The 17,767-nt window shown below is 44.6% G+C and overlaps 1 protein-coding gene and 2 long non-coding RNA genes across 5 annotated transcripts in view; 2 read left to right on the top strand and 1 right to left on the bottom strand.

Moving 5' to 3' along the window:
• Positions 1–8,604, top strand: part of LOC131500680 (uncharacterized) — a 28,015-nt gene extending 19,411 nt beyond the window's left edge. For all 3 annotated transcript variants that reach the window (XR_009256424.1, XR_009256425.1, XR_009256423.1), the window contains one exon: positions 8,477–8,604. This is a non-coding gene — a long non-coding RNA (uncharacterized LOC131500680). The remainder of the gene's footprint in view (positions 1–8,476) is intronic.
• Positions 1–17,767, bottom strand: part of IL9R (interleukin 9 receptor) — a 218,714-nt gene that overhangs the window by 91,680 nt on the left and 109,267 nt on the right. The gene's annotated exons all lie outside the window — the stretch shown is intronic.
• Positions 15,287–17,767, top strand: part of LOC131500681 (uncharacterized) — a 49,104-nt gene continuing 46,623 nt past the window's right edge. Inside the window, exon 1 of the long non-coding RNA XR_009256426.1 lies at positions 15,287–15,691. This is a non-coding gene — a long non-coding RNA (uncharacterized LOC131500681). The remainder of the gene's footprint in view (positions 15,692–17,767) is intronic.

Below are 17,767 nucleotides of genomic sequence, written 5' to 3'. Positions count from 1 at the left end.
TGGAGGCTCCGTTTCAGGGCAGGGTTATGGTTAGGGTTAGGTCCCAGGAGTCTCCAGGAGCCAAACCCTCAGCAGGGCAATGGTCTCCCCGAAGGGCTGATTTGAGGGCACAAGGGAGGGTACTGGTCAGGATCAGTCTTTGGCTGCCAAAGCCACACACGTCGATGGGCCCCTGATCGGGGAGGCCTCAGGAATCCTCTCGGGCAGATGCTCAGTCGGGCCTGGGAAATGAAATGGTGAGCTGCCAGGTTCCATGCCGAGTGAGCCTGCACTGCTTCTGGACACCAGGCGCGTGGTGTTGTCAGACTTTGGTAAATGGTCCCCATGGGGAGAGAGCCTTAGCTAGATTTAGGGATCGGTCCAGGGACATTGCCAGGGCCGAAGCGACTCCAGTCTTGTGGTATCCCTCGAGGGCGGAAGTGAGGGCCGATGTGACGTGGTGGCTCAAGTGTGGGGTTAGGGTTCGAGGCCGGCTTAGGTTTCAGGGGTGGGGTCTGGTTTGGGGTAGGGATAGGGTTACAGCCCAGTAGGTTCCTTGTGCTGAACCCACAGCAGGGCAGTGGTTTCCCCGAAGGGCTCTGTTGAGGGCACAAGGGAGGGTGCTGGTCCGGATCAGTCGTTGGCTGCCAAGGCCACACAAGTCGATGGACCCCAGCTCGGTGAGGCCTCAGGAATTCTCTTGGGCAGCTTCAGCCTGGCCTGGAAAACAACATCGTGAGCTACTAAGTTCCATGCTGAGTGAGGCTGCACCGCTCCCTGACCCCAGGCACGTGATGTTGTCACACTTTGGTTTTGGGTCCCCATGGGAAGAGAGCCTAAGATAGGGTTAGGGATCAGTCCAGGGTCGTGTCCAGGGAAGAAGCGATTCCAGTTTCATGATCTCCCTTGAGGGCTTAAGTGAGGGCTCATGCCTCAGTGCGTTCAAGTGTAGGGGGACGTTTCGAGGGTGGCTTAGGTTTTGGTGGAGAGTTTCATTTAGGAGTAGGGTTAGGGTTAGGGTCAGGTTCCAGGAGGCTCCAGTCGCTGAACCCACAGCAGTGCAGTGTTCTACCCAAAGGGCTGAGTTGATGGCACAAGGGAGTGTGCCAGTCAGCATCAGTCTCTGGCTTCCAAGGCCACACAACTCTTTGGGCCCCTGGTTGGGGAGGCCTCAGGAATCTCTCAGGCAGGTGGTCCCGGCCTAGGAATCAACATGGTGAGCTTCCAGGTTCCATGCCAAGTGAGCCTGCACCGCTTACGGACCCCAGGCACGTGGTGTTTTCAGATATTGGGTTGGGACCCATGGGGAGAGAGTCTTAGCTAGGGTTATGATTCTGTCCAGGTACGTCACCAGGGACGAAGCTACTCCAGTCTCGTGATCTCCCTCGAGGGCTGAAGTGAGGGCCCATGCGATGGTGCGGCTCAAGTGTAAGGTTAGGTTTCGAGGTCGGCTTAAGTTTCGGTGGAGGGTTGCGGTTAGGGTTAGGCTTAGGGTTAGGGTTAGGTCCCAGGAGGCTCCAGGCGCCGAACCCCCAGCAGTGCAGTGGTGCGCCTGAAGGGCTGAGTTGAGGGCACATTGAGGGTGCTGTTCAGGATCAGTGTCTGGCTTCCAAGGCCACACAACTCTATGGGCCTCTGGGAGGGGAGGCTTAAGAGTCCTCTCGGGCACCGGCTGCCGGGCCTGGGAAACGACACGGTGACCTTCCAGATTCCATGCTGAGTGAACGTGCACCGCTTCTGGAACCCAGGCGTGTGGTATTGTCAGACTTTGTTATTATGTCCCCATGGGGAGAGAGCTTTCCAAGGACGTCGCCAGGGCAGAAGCGACTCTAGTCTCGTGATCTTCCTCAAGGGCTGAAGTGAAGGCCCATGCGACGGTGCGGCTCAAGTCTAGGGTTTCGTTTCATGGTCAGCTTCGGTTTTGGTGGAGTGTTCCAGTTACGGGAAGGGATAGGGTTAGGGTTTGTTCCTAGGAGGATGTGGTGGTGACCCCTCAGCAGTGCAGTGTACTCCCCGGAGGTCTGTGTTTAGGGCACATGGGAGGGTGCCGTTCAGGATCATCTTTGGCTTCCAAGACCACAACCTCTCTGGTCCCCTGTTCTGGGAGGCCTCAGGAATCCTCTCAGGCAGCTGTAGCCAGGTTGGGAAACGACATGTTGAGGTTTCAGGTTCCATGCCGAGTGAGCCTGCATCGCTTCTGGACCCCTGGCAAGTGGTGTTGTCAGACTGGGGTATTGGGTCTCCATGTTTAGCTAGGATTAGTGTTCGGTCCATGGACGTGGCCAGCACCACTCGATCCGAGACTCATGATCTCCCTCGAGGTCTGAAGTGAGGGCGTATGCAACGGTGGGGCTCAAGTATAGGGTTAGGGTTCGATGTTGGCTTAGACTTCGGTGGAGGATTCCAATTAGGGGTTGGGTTAGGATTAGGGTTAGGTCCCAGGAGGTTCCAGGCGCTGAACCCACATCAGTGTAGTGGTCTCCCCGAAGGTCTCAGTTGAGGGCACTGGGGGGTGTCGGTCAAGATCACTCTCTGGCTTCCAATTTCACACAAATCTATGGCCCCATGGTAGGGTAAGCCTCAGGAATCCTTTTGGGCAGCTGCAGCCGGGCCTGGGAAGTGACATGTTAAGGTTCCAGGTTCCATTCCAAGTGATCCTTTACCACCTCTGGACCCCAGTCACGTGGTGTTGTGAGAGGTTTATGGTTCAGTCCAGGGAAGTCGCCAGGATCAAAGCGACATCAGTGTTTTGAATTCCATGTAAGGCTGAAATGTGGGCACATGCTCCAATGTGCATCTGTTGTAGTGCCACTATGATATATAGGGTTAGGTGTAGGGTGAGTATTCTGGTTAGGGTAACCATTTGGTTTAGGGTTAGGTCCCTGGATGCTCCAGGTAGTTACCCCAGAGCAGAGCAGGTGTCTTCCCAAAGGGCTGAGTGGAGTCACAAGTTTGTGTGCTGGTCAGGATTATTCTATGTGTTCCAAGGCTAGACAAATGTAATTGCCACCCTTAGAGTAGGCTTCAGGTATCCTCTCATGCCGCTGCCGTCGAGCTTTGTACATGACATGGTAATATTCCACGTTCCATGTCGAGAATTTTTTCATCAATTCTGGAACCCATGTGTATGCTGTTATTAGAAAATATACAAATGTATATTTTCTGATGGAATGATATCTCCCTTGATGTCTTTGCGGTGTTAAAGTGCCCTTCTATGATTGTATGAGTATCAATTCTTTAGGTTTTCAGTGTTTTGTGTATTGGATGCTCTCAGTTTGAGCACATATATGTTTACACTTGTATCTTTCATTGGTTTATACCTTTTATCATTATAGTGTCCTTCTTTCTCTCTTGTTAGTGTTTTATTTTTAAATCTATTTGTCTGATATAGGTATGGCTACTGCTGTTTTCTTTTGATAATTTACTTCTATAATTACTCTCTTATAGGTAGAGGATAGATAGGTCCTATATTTCATTCATTCTCTCACCCAGTGCCTTTTATTACGAGGAGAGAGAGCTCAGGGATGGGAGGGCGGGGTGGGGGGAATGGGGGAAGATAGAGACAAAAAGAGAGAATGAGAGTGAGGATGAATCTTAAGCAAGTTCCATGCTGAGTGCAGAGCCCAATTGGGGCTCAATCCGATGATCCTGGCATCATAGCCTGATCCAAAATCAAGAGTTGAAATCTCAAGTGATTGAGCCATCCAGGGGCCCTATCTGTCACCCTGTGCCTTTGATTTGAGCATTTATTCTGTTTCCTTCAAAGTAATGATAGGCATATACTTGTCCTTTTATTACTTGATGATTGTTGTTTCTGAACCTTTCTGATCCTTTCTCCTCTTTCTCTTTTTTATGGTTTGCTGGGTTTCTTTAGTACCACAGTTGAAATTGCTTGTCTTTATAGTCTGCATATGTATTGGTGGTGTTTGATTTGTGGTTATTATTAGATTTGTACCTAACCACTTGTGCATATAGAAGTCTATAGTTGATAGATGTTTAAGTTTGAACCAGTTCTTTACTCCTCTCCTCCCCGTGTTGTAGATATGTAGTGTCATATTTCAAAACCTTTCATATCACGAATACTTTGGCTGATGTTTTACAGATATACTCATTTTTATTGCCTTTGCATTTCGCACTTTAATACTGTCACTTTAGGTGTTTCTTTTCCACTTAAAGAGTCCGCTTTAACATTTCTTGCAGGGGTGGTTTGTTGGTTGTGAACTCCCTGAGTATTTATTTGGGAACCTCTTGATCTCTCCTTCCATCTGAATGATAGTGTTGTGGATAGACTCTCTTTGGCTGCAGATGCTATCCATTCAGCACCTTTACCATACCGTGCTGCTCACTTACAGTTTCAAAGTTTCTTCTGAAAAAATATCCAGTGATAACCTTATGGGGTTTCTCTTGTAGGTAATTGTCATCTTTTGTTTTCCTGCTGTTAAATTTTTTTCTTTATCACAGCATTTTGCATTTTAATTACTAGATGACTTGATGTGGATCTGCTTCTGTTGAATATTTTGGGGGTTCTTTGCCTCCTGCTTCTGGATCTGTTTCATTCCCCGCATTAAGGAAGTTTTCATCTATTGTGTCTTCAAATAAATTTTCTGGTTCCATTTCTCAGAGTTTGGAGAATGAGAAATAGGGCAGGAGAGACCTATTGAAGGTTCTCTGATGAGTCACTGGTTTTGCACCCGTGGAGGATAGCTTTGTGACTCAAATGAACAATCTACCTTTAACTTAAAAGAACTAGAAAAAAAAACAATCTACCAGTGTCCAATGTTCTCAAAAGGGAGGAAGTAATTCATATGAGAGTGGAAACCAATGAAACTGAGACCATGAAAACAATAGAAAATATGAAGAAGACCAAAAGTGGGTTTTCTGAAGAGTGAAACAAAATTTTCAAGATTATACATAGACTATGCTAAGACAGAGAGATGACCCAACTCAAAATAATTAAAAATAAAAGAGAAGACATTACACCTGATACCAAAGAAACATAAAGGAGACAAAGAGGCGACCATGGCCAAATTAGATGCCAGCAAATCGCCTAACTAGAAGAAATGGATAGGTTCTTAGAAACACACAACCTACCAAGATTGTATCAGGAAGAAATAGAAGGTTTGCACCAACCCATTAAAGAAGACTGCACCAATACAAGAAGATAACCAAAGTAAGTAAATTGAAACAGTAATTGAAATTCTCTCAGGGAAGAAAAGGACCAGGTAGATTCACTGGTGAATGTGACCAAACGTTTGTAGAAGAAATAACAGCAGTCCTCTCACTGATTCAAAAGGAATGAACACCATAAACTCATTTCATGAGACTGGAATTACCCTGGTAGGAAGCCAGAAAATGATACTACCTGAACAGAAAACTATAGGCCAGTATTCCCATGATTAATATAGATGAATAATACCAGTGATATACAGGCAAACCAAATTCAGCATCACATAAAAAGGATCATTGACGGTGATGTAGGGGTTTTTTCCCTGTAAAGGAAGTATGTTTCAGAAATACAAATCAATAAATGTGACTCCTCACATCCTTGAATGAAAGAAAAATCAACCAGAAACCAGAATCTTAACTATAAATAGCAAACGCAGGATTACTAGAAGGGAGGTGGGCAGGGGGATGGGTTAAGTGGGTCATGGGCTAAGGAGGGCGCTAGAAGTGAGGAACACTGGGTGTTGTATGTAAGTGATGGATGACTACATTGTATACCTGAAACTAACATTACACTGTATGTTAACCAACTGGAATTTAAATAAAAACTTGAAAAAATAAATACTAAAGAAATACATAAATAAATTTAAACTAAACAAAATAAATACATTTTTTTAAATTTTTCTTAATGTTTATTTATTTTTGACAGAGAGAGAGAGAGAGAGAGAGAATGATCAGGGGCGGGGCAGAGAGAGAGTGAGACACAGAATCCGAAGCAGGCTCCAGGCTCTGAGCTGTCAGCACAGAGCCTGATGCGGGAATCGAACCCATAGACAGTGAGATCATGATGTGAATCAAAGTCGGACGCTCAACCAAGTGAGCCACCCAGGCGCCCCATACATTTTCAAAATTAAAAAGAAAACCCCTGTGACGATGTCAATAGACACAAAAAAAAAGTTCTGAGAAAATTTGGTATCCATTTGTGCTAAAATACTCTTTAAAAATTCCCTGTAGAGGGAACATATCTCAACATAAGAAAGGCCATGTATGTGAAGCCCATATCTAACATCATACTCTATAGTGAAATTGTGAAAGATTGTCCTCTAAGATAAGGAACAAGACAAGGATGCCCTAGGTATGTGTAGGGGATTGGTTGATGCAGGCTTCTGGTTATGGAATAATAAATTACAGATAGAGGATATAGCATAGGGAACATTGAGAATGGTACTAGAATAGTGATGCATGGTGACAGATTGTAGCTACACCTGTGTTAGCTTATCAGAATGTATACACTTGTCCAATCACTATGTTGTTCATCTGAAACTAATGTAACATACTGTATCAGCTATTCCCAAATAACATGATTTTTAATAAGGTAAAAGAATGAAATAATTCAGTGTAAAATAACTTGTTAATATCTAATCAAGAAATGCATTATAGTTCCAAACTAGAAAGTCACCATATCAAATTCTGTAGCTTTCCTATACAGTAACCAAATTATCTAAGAAGAAAAGAAAACAATCCATTTACAATAGCATCAAAAACAATAAACTGTATAGGAATAAATTTAGCCAAGGAAGTGAAAGATCTCTCTACAGAAAACTATAACACCCGCATACTGAAATGGAAGAAATTCAATTTGTATGAAAGAAACAGGAGAACACACAAGTCAGTGAAAAGCCATCCCACGTCCATCTTTTGCAGGAATTAATATATATACAATGTCCATATTACCCAAAGCCATCTAGAGATTCAGGGCAATCTTTATCAAGACTCCGATGCAATTTTTATGCAATTAGAAACACATATCTTCAAATGTATTTGGAACCACAAACAAAAAAAAAAAACCAAGTAGCCAATGCCAAGAAAGAACAAAACAGGAGGCATCACACTTCTCGATTTCAAGCTGCATTCTAACACAAAGAAATCAGTTATGTCACTGGCATAAGCACACACACAAGACAATGGAACAGAAATTGAGAGCCCAAACTAAACCCTTGCATGCACAGTCAACTAGTATTTGACAATGGAGTCAAGAATACACAGTGGACAAGGGTAGTCTCTTGAATAACTGGGGCTGGGAAAATTTGATATACACGTGTATAAGAATAAAGCTTAGCACCTTATGTTATACCACTCCAAGAATTAACTTGAAATGGATTAAAGATGTAAATGAATAGTACGGAAACAAAATTCTTCCCCATCGTTTCAGCTCTTACTATGCCAAGACGGAGCTGTTGAGGTGGTGAAGGGCTGGGTGGAGAGTAGTCCTGGACATAGAAGACTGTGTGTGTGGAACAGACTTTCTTTAGTAGTCTGGAATTATCCCTCTGATCCTTTAAGACTACCCACTTCCTTCCCCACATTTGCAGACACAGCTAGTACCATGCTGCCAGCAAGGCACTGCTTTGTCTCCTCCAACTCCTAGAAGTTCTAGGTGGGACCCAATGGGAACCATGGATTTTAGTGGCACTGATGCTGCCCTGTTGAAACCAGGTGGAGGGGAAGGAGACAGGTACCATTCCGGCTTCATTGGGGTTCAGGTATGTTAGTGTTGGTGCTGGGGTTGGATTTTTCACCTTTTACCCTACCAAATCTCAAAAGTTTAATTTCTGTCCTTCAGGTCCATCCATGTGGTTTCCAGGATATTTCCTCCTTTCCCAGAAGTGCCCTCCATGTCATACCCCATGGGCTGACTTTAATCACAACCCATGGGCTTTGGACCACCCCCATCTTCTCCAAACTGGGGTCCTCTGGGACCTCACCTTCCTCCTCCACCATGTGGAAAGATGATATGACCAGTATGAGTTGACTTCTAAAACACGTTTTGTCTTTTACTTGTTATGTGTTGAAGAAGATGCAGTGAGGGCACCACAGGGCTTTCAGGTCAGCCTGAGTGAGGATGTTGTAATGTTCTTCAAGTTTCTCAGGACATGCATGAAATGGGCAGTCATTTCCACATAGTGAGCTGGGCAACACGTGTTTCTGATAGAGAAGGAAAGACGCCTTATATGTGCTGACAGACATAGCACTCCCTAGGATGTAGCTTGTACAGAGATCATGTGCTGGGCTCTCTGAGGGATGAAACACACCCCTAACATATTTTCTAGCGAGTTGAGACCTGAGCTGTACACAGCTGCTTGATTAGCTATAAAAACACCTGAACCAGGGCCCTGTAAACCTTCCTCAAGAGACAGGATCAGATCTCCCTCTTGTCCTCAAGGGTCACCCGAGGCACATGAAAAACACTCTGTCCCTGGTAAGGGACCCGAGAGTGTGAATGAGTTGAATATAATGAAACATGTTCAGGATGGTTTGTTTTTCTTCCACACAGTCTATGCAAGTCAGAATCAACCTCCATCCACCTCCATCCACCTCCATCCTTTATGAAACCTAAGATGTGATGCAGCTCCAATGGGAAATATCAGTTGTGTCTCTACCAAGGATGCAGAAAAAGACAAGGTAAATTCTGTTGCCAGTTTCAGTTGCAATGCTTTCTGGAAACTTTTATCTGGCCTTGTCTGGTTTGTTTGTTTGTTTGTTTGTTTTGTTTTGTTTTTTGTCTACTGTTGTCTCTACTGTTTGATTTACATCCTCACAAGCCTCCAGGCTTCTCCAATGTAACATCATCATGTTAGCTAGTGCCTCTGGATACCACAAGTGCATGGAGGCTGAGGACCACGTGGCTCTCACTTAGTGTTTGTGGAAATAACTTGAGGAGGATGACACTTCACTGCACCCTCAAGTCTTCTGGAGCATCTGATTCCTTCAGCACCTTCTTTACACGGGATTATCCTGATTATTTTCATTTTTTCCTATTTCACTGTAGGCCATGAATTTGTTCAGAATGTCTGCTATGAGCCTCATGACTGGAATAGATAAAAATTCTTTCCAACATTATATTGTGTGTTTGTGCAGTGCTGAGGGTTCTTAGAAAAATTTCAGAATTCATTACTAGTCCTTCTGTGTTGGTAAATGTATGATAGAGAATTTCTCCAGTTGTCCCCTAGGTGGAAATACTCTGAATTTTCAGAAGTGGCACGTGTAATAAAAAATGTACGTGGAACTGCAGTCGTGAAGGGAGAGAATCAGTGATTACCTGCAGGGCCAATTCCTCACAGAGTTCTTCAGTTGTGTTTATATGAGTAGGTTCTTTTGTGTCCCGGGAGCAGTTGTAATTGGTACTTTGTCTCATGATACCTTATGGGAGTTTTGCACCTGAAATTGAGACATGTTTCTGTTCATTCTTTTATGTAGAATTTCTACCTCTCTTTTACAATGGCACAAAATAGCTCTGCAACTCATATTGTATTTAAAAGCTGTGGGCGCCTGGGTGGCGCAGTCGGTTAAGCGTCCGACTTCAGCCAGGTCACGATCTCGCGGTCTGTGAGTTCGAGCCCCGCGTCGGGCTCTGGGCTGATGGCTCGGAGCCTGGAGCCTGTTTCCGATTCTGTGTCTCCCTCTCTCTCTGCCCCTCCCCCGTTCATGCTCTGTCTCTCTCTGTCCCAAAAATAAAAAATAAATAAATAAATAAATAAATAAAATAAAATAAAAGCTGAATTACCTGTGAATTAAGATAAACATACTTGAGACCAATGAATATGCACAGGTAATGTGTTTCCCTCAGCAAACACATATCCAGAACCCAATTCTGGACTCCAGGAACCCCCATCTCCTCAGAGGTCTCTGTGGCCTTCACAGAAGATGTCTTTGTCAGGGAGGGAAGCAGAGTGAGGACAGGTATGGGATGGCAGGTAGAGGTTTGACCTTGGGGTGGCCCTGGATCTCTGTGTGGTTCTGGTCATTTCTTTCATTCCTCATGTTCTGTCTGTTCTCAATGTGCTAATAAAAAGTCTTCATATCTGGTGGAAAAGGACACCAGAGGGGTCCTGGACATAGATGCCTGCCTCTCTGGAATACGTTCCTTTATTATACTGGCATTACTGCCATCAATCTTCTAGAATAGGACTCCTTGCCTTTCTGCATTTGTAAACATTGGCGGTGACGTGTGGCAACAGTAGTTGTTCCTTGTGGCATCTGGTACTTTCAGGCTATAGGTGGGACCTCATGGAAGGGTGGAGTTTTCTGACACTGATGCTCTGTTCTACTATGACCCATGAATGAACAAGAGGCCAGGTGCTGACACCTACTTCATTGTGTTTCAGCTCTTGTGGGCGTTCTGCTTCTGTCTGTCATACCAACACACCTGTCACTTCTGTAGGTCCCTATGGATGCAAGAGGATCTCCTTCTTTCCCAGGTCCATCCCCCACAGATACCCTTTATCACTGTTCATGGGTTCTATGGGCTACCTCCAGCTCCTTGATGTTCTCAGGTACAGGACCCACCACCTCCACCTCGACTATTTGTGAGATGAACTGAGCTCTATGAGTTGACATGTTCAGCATGTTCAGCTTCTATGTTGTTGAGTCTTTGAGAAGACGTAGAGATGGCCTCACACGCTTTGTGATGCAAGGGTGCTGCTGGAAGAGGACACTGTTAAGATTCCTCAAGTTTCTCAGGACATACATATGTTGGGCTGTGTCATTTCCATTACTGAGCTGGCTGCATATAGCCTTTGTGGAGAAGGAAAGAGTCTTTTAATAGAAAAGCAGGCATATCAGTTCTGCAGATGTGCCTTGTACACAGTCCATGTCCCTGGCTCTGTGAGAGATGAGGCAAACCCTTACCATCAGGGGCTTCAACTGTCCTAATGGGGAGAGAGTCCCATGCGTTAAATTACATGGAGCTTCTGGTCTACAATAATGGCAGCTCCAGTAATGGGTCCTTAAGTACAAGAGACGGAGACATGAATCTCATGGGAATGAATTGGAGACTGTGCATGAGAAGGGAGAGCTGAGATGGTACAGAGGGGAGGTTGTTGGACTCAGTGAGATGGAGTTGGAGGCCATTTCTGGCAGGGCCCACAACCTGGGCAGGGAGAGTGAGCGCAAGGTGACATCCACACAGAGCTGCTGTATGGGTTCAAGGATAGTTCATGCAGGTATCATCTCTGAAATGTCATTGTGACCAAAGTGCACCTAGTTCATTATCTAAATAAAGACTGTTGTTTCTCTTGGAGGTTCTCCTGAAGGTTCTGGATCCTTGTGAAAGAATGCCCTGGAGATTTGTATTTTACCTTGCTTCTTATGGGATGCTTGTCTGCCTAAGTTTGTGTGCCTAAGTCTGTGAGACTAAATGTGATTAAAGGTTGTAGATTAGCTGTGTGGCTTCCTTGGCCTTCAGCCTGAATCAGACTCTTAGCAGGGAAGTCAGGGTTGACCAGGAAATGCCCCTGCTGGAATCTTGTCACCACACCCCTGAACCTACTGTCATGACCCTGCATGAAGGTGTACATCTCTGAAACTTCCCTCACAATTTCTAGAGGCACTGCCTGTGATCCTGCTGTCTCAGCCCTAATGCCAGCTCTCAGTGAGGCCAACTCAGAGCCTCAGCATTGTAATCTGAGAAGCAGGAACAATGTTGGTCTCTGAGGTCAGTGCGATGAGGAGGTGGTTAAGCACATAAGGAATTTGTAAAATGTATGTGATGAGTGGGCATTCACTCTTCTCAGAGTGGAAATGAATGTATCTGCACACAGATCATCAACAGATGTTCATTCAGTTTCATGAAATTAAGGGTATAATGCCTGAGGTTGGGAGACTGGCAATTCCTGTGTCAAAAGATACAACAAAGACCCCTGTGTTTTTTCTATTAAAATTCAGGTCGTACTTTACAAAGAAGGAAAAGATAAATATGAGAATGTGTATATTCAGGCATCTACATCTAAGATCTGAGGTAGACACACAAATGCAGCCACACAAATATGTGCTCATCCAAGGCCACAGATGTATTATAGAAGACAAAATGCATAGAGAAGAACAGAAGATCCCTTTGCAATAAGTCAAAATTACTTTGACATAGAGGACAATCCGTTTGAAATTTGAAGAGGACACTGAACCATTACAAACCAGCTATGGTTATTATATATTTAGAGATGGTGTCTAATCTGTCCCTTGGTCTGAATGCTTTCCCTGACCACCCTGTCCACTCCACTTTGTTCTTCCTAATTTCCCCTAATACACTTATCACAGTTGTGTTTCTGTGTCAGCATCTGCTTCCAGGAAAATCAACACTCATTCCCCATCAAGCGTACACTTTGTGGTTCCTGTATATGCAGTTAGCCAACACATAGTATGTACAGGATTAGTGGAAGAAGACAGATCATTCTTTGGGGTTGTAATGCCTGGAAGGGACCTATAGTTCCATCTGAGGAGTTGGATACATCCTTTAGGGAGACCTGGTGGTGGTTGTTATATCTGTAGATAGATACTCATGAGCACACGGCGTGCGTGCTAGTTGATGGGGTTTGTGCTGATGAGGAGGGCAGGTATCTGTCTCCAGGAAAGGGTCTCTTCTGATGCTGAGGAATGGATTCAGGAGACCAGTAAGGAGGCCCTGCATTAACTCAGCTCTTGTGCCCTTGTGCACCTTACCAGCTTCCCCCAATAGCACCAATCTAGGTGGCCTCCAAGGGGGCAAATGGTGCAGCTTTTGTGGTGAGTCACATGATGTCCCACAAAGCTTCTGTGTTGCCTTACTGAGGGATGGGTAGGGCAGAGCTCCATGGTCTGAGATAGGTTCCTTGGACACCACCCAGGAGAGTTGGGTGTAAGCATATGGCTCCTTCTACACAGGCCAAGCCAATCCACTTTGCCCCAGGGACACTGAACCCTGTGAGCCCCTTTTTCCTCCCAGCTTAGGGAAGCAGCCAGCCTTCCAGCAGCTTTTGGGTCATGGCGGGGCCACCAAGGGTAAATGTCTAGCTGTCCACATGCTGCCAGCATTGCTCTAGCAAATGTCAACATGAGCAGCTGCTGTACAGGGGATTCTCCTCCATTGTGATCAGGGCCTGGGACAAAACAAGACATGAGAGAGGGAGAGACAGGAGGGCCCTGTGCTCCTGGACAGGGCTGCATGCACAGAGCAGATGTCCTGAAGCCTGGGGAGAGGTGGAGAAAGAGGCAGGCAGGGAGAGAGACACTGAATAAGTGATAGGGGAACTGGGCAAGTCCTGGAGAGTGAAAGGAAGAAACAGAGAGATGTGGTTAGAGAGAAACAGAGACAAAGAGGAAGTACAAGGAGAAAGTAGAGACCTGGTCCAGGAATGTGGACGGGGTGGGGTGGGCCAGGGGAGAGGGGATGTGTGAAGTGTCTCTGAGTGCTGGGGCAGAAATGGCTGGTATCATGGGCATCAGCGTTCCGTGACTCCAGACTCCAACATCTCTGGGGCCAAGCTTTGCAGAGCCTATTGCATTTGAAAAGATGGGTATCCCTCATTTCTCCTGGAATTGTGGGGGCACAGCCTAATGTTCTGTCATGGAGAGGGATGTCTTGAGGGAGAGTGTGCTGCTCTTTGGCAGGTAAATACTAGAGCCGCCCTGTGGGGAGGGGACCTGGACCCATCTCCCTCACTGCCCCAGGCCCTGTTGGATTTCCCCGCTGCTCCCTACCAGCTGGCCTTCCTCATGTTCTGAACCCAGGCATCAGGCATTGTGTTGCCCCCAGGTCCGGCAGTCTGGACCTGGCAGAGTTGAACTGCTGATAGTGATAAAAAGTATTTGACAAGAAGGTCCATATTCTCCCCCTGGAACTAGCGGTGTGCATCAAGATCGTGGGTTTCTATCCTCCTGTCCACTGCCAAACTGAGGATGCCAGATGGTAAGTGAACCCTTTAAAACACCATAGTCTTCTCTTACATCAAATTCAAAGACATTTTCTTGTCCCAGCTTTAATTCTGAAGAGATGGCAATTAGTAATTGAAGGCATAATGAATGGTCCTATAGGAATTTGACCTATATGACAGATGGACATTATTTCATACATCTGTATCCCTAAAGCACATTTCATTGGAAATATTAGCCAAGGATAAATACAGTAAATTCATAACAGATGCGTAGCTCCCTATAAGTTGCATTCTGACCCTGCCACATATGTGTCATCAAAGATATTATGAGTGACTATTCAGATAAGCTCTCAACATCAAGATGGTGATGTTAGAGAACCTAGTATAAATGGAATTTCACAGGTCCTAAATTAGGAATAATTTTTTTTAATTTAAAATGTTTCTGTTTTTCTTTTTTGGAGAGAGCCTGAGGGAGGGAGGGGGGAGAGAGCAGGAGACACCGAATCTGGGGCAAGCTCCAGGCTCTGAGCTGTCAGGACAGAACCTGACACAGGGCTCAATCTCATGGACTGCAAGATCATGACCTGAGGGGAAGTCGGACGCTTAACTGACTAAGCCACCCAAGCACCCCAGGAATGATAGTTTATTGGCAAAAAAAAATAAATTAATTAAAGATAGCATAAAGGATGTCGACTTTTCACTGAAATATTCTTCACACATTTGTTGTATTAGTTTTAGGCATACATTGTAGTCATTCCATATGCCTATAAATTATGTTGTACTTAAGCACAAGTGTAGCTATCCTGTGAAAGCATGCAACAATATTATTACAGGATTGACTCTCTTCCATTGGCTGTCTCTTGTATCCCTAGACCTCATTCATTCCATAGCTGGAAGCAGTTATCTCTCTCTCAAAGGTGTCAATTCTTTATCTAACCTAAACACTCTGGTGGTAAACACAATTACTTGCTCAGCATGTGTAAATTGGCGGTTTCTTTTTCTGTGGACATTGCTTAAAACATTACAAATGATGTCATTATGTTAATAAATTCTGTTTCATTCTTCACTCAAAAAAAGGAGAAGGAAAAGATATCTTTGTGTCCCAGACCCTGTCACTAAGACCCTTCCCATTGTGGAGAGCAGGCGGAGTTGCCCAGAGCACCTTCAGTCCCTCAGCTGAGCGACCAGGGCCTTCAACATTGCAGGAATTCCCATGGTAGCCAGCAGAGAGAGCTCAAGGACCACAGACCCAGAGGGGCGGGTTCCTCTGCCTAGGCAGTGATGGCCAGCAGAGGGCGCACCATCGGCTTTTCTGACCCAGGGCACTTCAGATCAGGAAGGGCTGCTGTTGCTCCCAGAGGACACAGGGCCTCTACCGCTGTCTCAGGACACAGATCAGAGCTGTGTTTCCAGCAGGTTCTGCCATAAGCCCCAGGGGAGACCTTGGGAGGTTTGCAGCAACTTGGCATCTCCTGAGTCGCCAGAGAGAAGCTGCCTTGTACTGAGTGCTGAGGAGGGGGCGCTGGGTGGCATCCCTGGGCAAGCTGGTTGCTAAGCAGCACAGGCCCTTGCATTTCCTGGGTTGTTCCCGTGTTTCATTCCTCCACTGCCTGGACAGTATTTGAACGAGACGTATTTTACAAAAGGACTAGTGGATTGCGGGGTCCCACGACATCACCTCATAGATGCAGTCGATGGTTTGTTCTGGGTTCAGACTTGTTTCCGGTAAGAAACCCTGACAGAAATTCATTAGAACTGGAGCTGCATTCCATTAAGACTTGAATACACGAAATGTTCATCTCAGGACCTTCTAGAAGAATGAGCTGGGACTCACTTTCCGAGTCCTGCTGGAACCAGAGACCAAGGTAAGGGCACAAACTATCCCCCACATCATACATGCTTTTTTAAAAAAATTATGGTTATTTTTCCAACCTAGTGAAGCAATTGAAAACTACAGAAAACCTGGTAGGTTGGTGTCTTAACCTTATGTTATATTTTACTTTAAATTGCACTTAGTAAACATACAGTGTAATATTAGTTTCAGGTGTACAATATAGAGCAACACTTCCACATGTCACCTGGTGCTCATCCCAGGTGCACTTCTTAATCCCCAGCAGCTGTTTCACCCATTCCCTCACCTCACTGTGGAAGCCCTCAGTTTGTTTCCTAGTTAAGAGTCTGTTTGTCACTGTCTCCTTCCCCCCACCCCTTTGTTTTGTTTCATTTCCACGTGTTAGTGAAATCAGCTGGTATTTGTCTTTCTCTGACAGGCTTATTTCACCCAGTATAACGTTCTCTCGCTCCATCCACCTCGTGGCCAATGACAAGATTTCCTGTTTTTACGGCTAAATAATATTACATTCCATACACTACATCTCAGCTTATTCATCAGTTGATGGATTCTTGGTCAGTTTCTGTAATTTGGCTGTTGTAGAAAACGCTGCTGTAAACATCATGCTGCATGTATCCCTTTAAAGCATTATTTTTGTATTCTTTCTGTAAATACCTCGTAGTGAAATTGCTGGATCGTAACATAGTTCTATTTCCATTTTTTTTTTTGGAATCTCCATGTTGTTTTCCAGAGTGGCTGCACCAGTTTGCATTCCTTCCCACAATGCAAGAGGGTTCCTCTTTCCCCACATCCTTGCCAACACCTGCTGTCTCATCATTCATTGATTTTAGTCATTTTCACAGATGTGACGTGTTATCTCATTGTACTTTTAGAATTGTATTTCCCTGAAGACGAGTAATGCTGAGCATCTTTTCATGTGTCTCTTGGCTATGTTTATGTCACCTTGGGAAAATGTCCATTCATGTCATCTGCCCATTTTTAATTGGATTTCTCATTTTTTGGGTGCTGTATAACTTTATATATTTTGGACAGTAAACCTTTATCATATGTTGTTTACAAATATTATTCTGTAGGTGTTTTAGTTTTGTTGATTATTTCCTTTGTGACAGAAGCTTTTTATTTTTATGAAGTCCCATTATTTTTGTTTGTGTTTCCCTTACCTCAGGAGATATATCTACAAAGATGTTTGTACAGCCAATGTCAAATAAGATACTGCCTGTGTTAGGTATCCTCTGGGATTTTTATGGTTTCAGGTTTCACACATAGTTCTTTATTCATGTTGGACTTATTTTTGTGTATGTTGTAAGAAAGTGGTCCGTTTGTGTTTTTGTTTTGTTTTGCAGGTTGCTGTCTAGTTTTTCCAAAACCATATGTTGAGGAGACTTTTTTTTAACTTCATGTATTTATTTTTGAGAGAGAGAGAGAGAGAGAGAGAGAGAGAGAGAGAGAGAGAGAGAATATGCAGAAGAGGGGCAAAGACAAATGGAGAGAGAGAATCCCACGCATGCTCTGCACTGCCCTGAGATCATGATCTGAGCTGAATCCACAATCACACGTTTGGAGCCACACATGTGTCCCAAGAGTATCTTTTTTTCCCATTGGATATCCTTTCCTGCTTTGTTGAGAATTAATTGACCATATATGTGTGAGTTCATGTCTGGGTTTCCATTCTATTGATCTCTGCGTCCGTGTTTTTGTTGTTGTTGTTGTTGGTTGCCAGTACCATACTGTTCTGTTCAGTACAGCTTTGTAATATAACCTAAAGTCTAGAAGTGTGATGACTCCAGCTTTAGTTTTGGTCTTCAATTTATTTTGGCTGTTTGGGGTCTTTGTCATTCCATACAAATTTTGGGATTATTTGTTCCAGTTCTGTGACAAATGTTTTGTTTGTGTGATAGGGATTTCATTACATGTGTAGATTGTTTTGTGGAGTGTAGACCTTTTAACAGTATTTTGTTCCTCATATCCGTGAACATGAAATGTATTTCCTTTTCTTTGTGTCCTCTTCCATTTCTTTCATTAGTGTTTCATAGCCTTTAGAGTACAGGTATTTCACTTCCTTGGTTAGGTTTATTCCAGGTATCTTGGG

Source organism: Neofelis nebulosa, chromosome 18, assembly GCF_028018385.1.
Source record: "Neofelis nebulosa isolate mNeoNeb1 chromosome 18, mNeoNeb1.pri, whole genome shotgun sequence".
Classification (NCBI taxonomy): Eukaryota; Metazoa; Chordata; class Mammalia; order Carnivora; family Felidae; genus Neofelis; species Neofelis nebulosa.
This window is presented reverse-complemented; position numbering and strand designations above follow the sequence as displayed.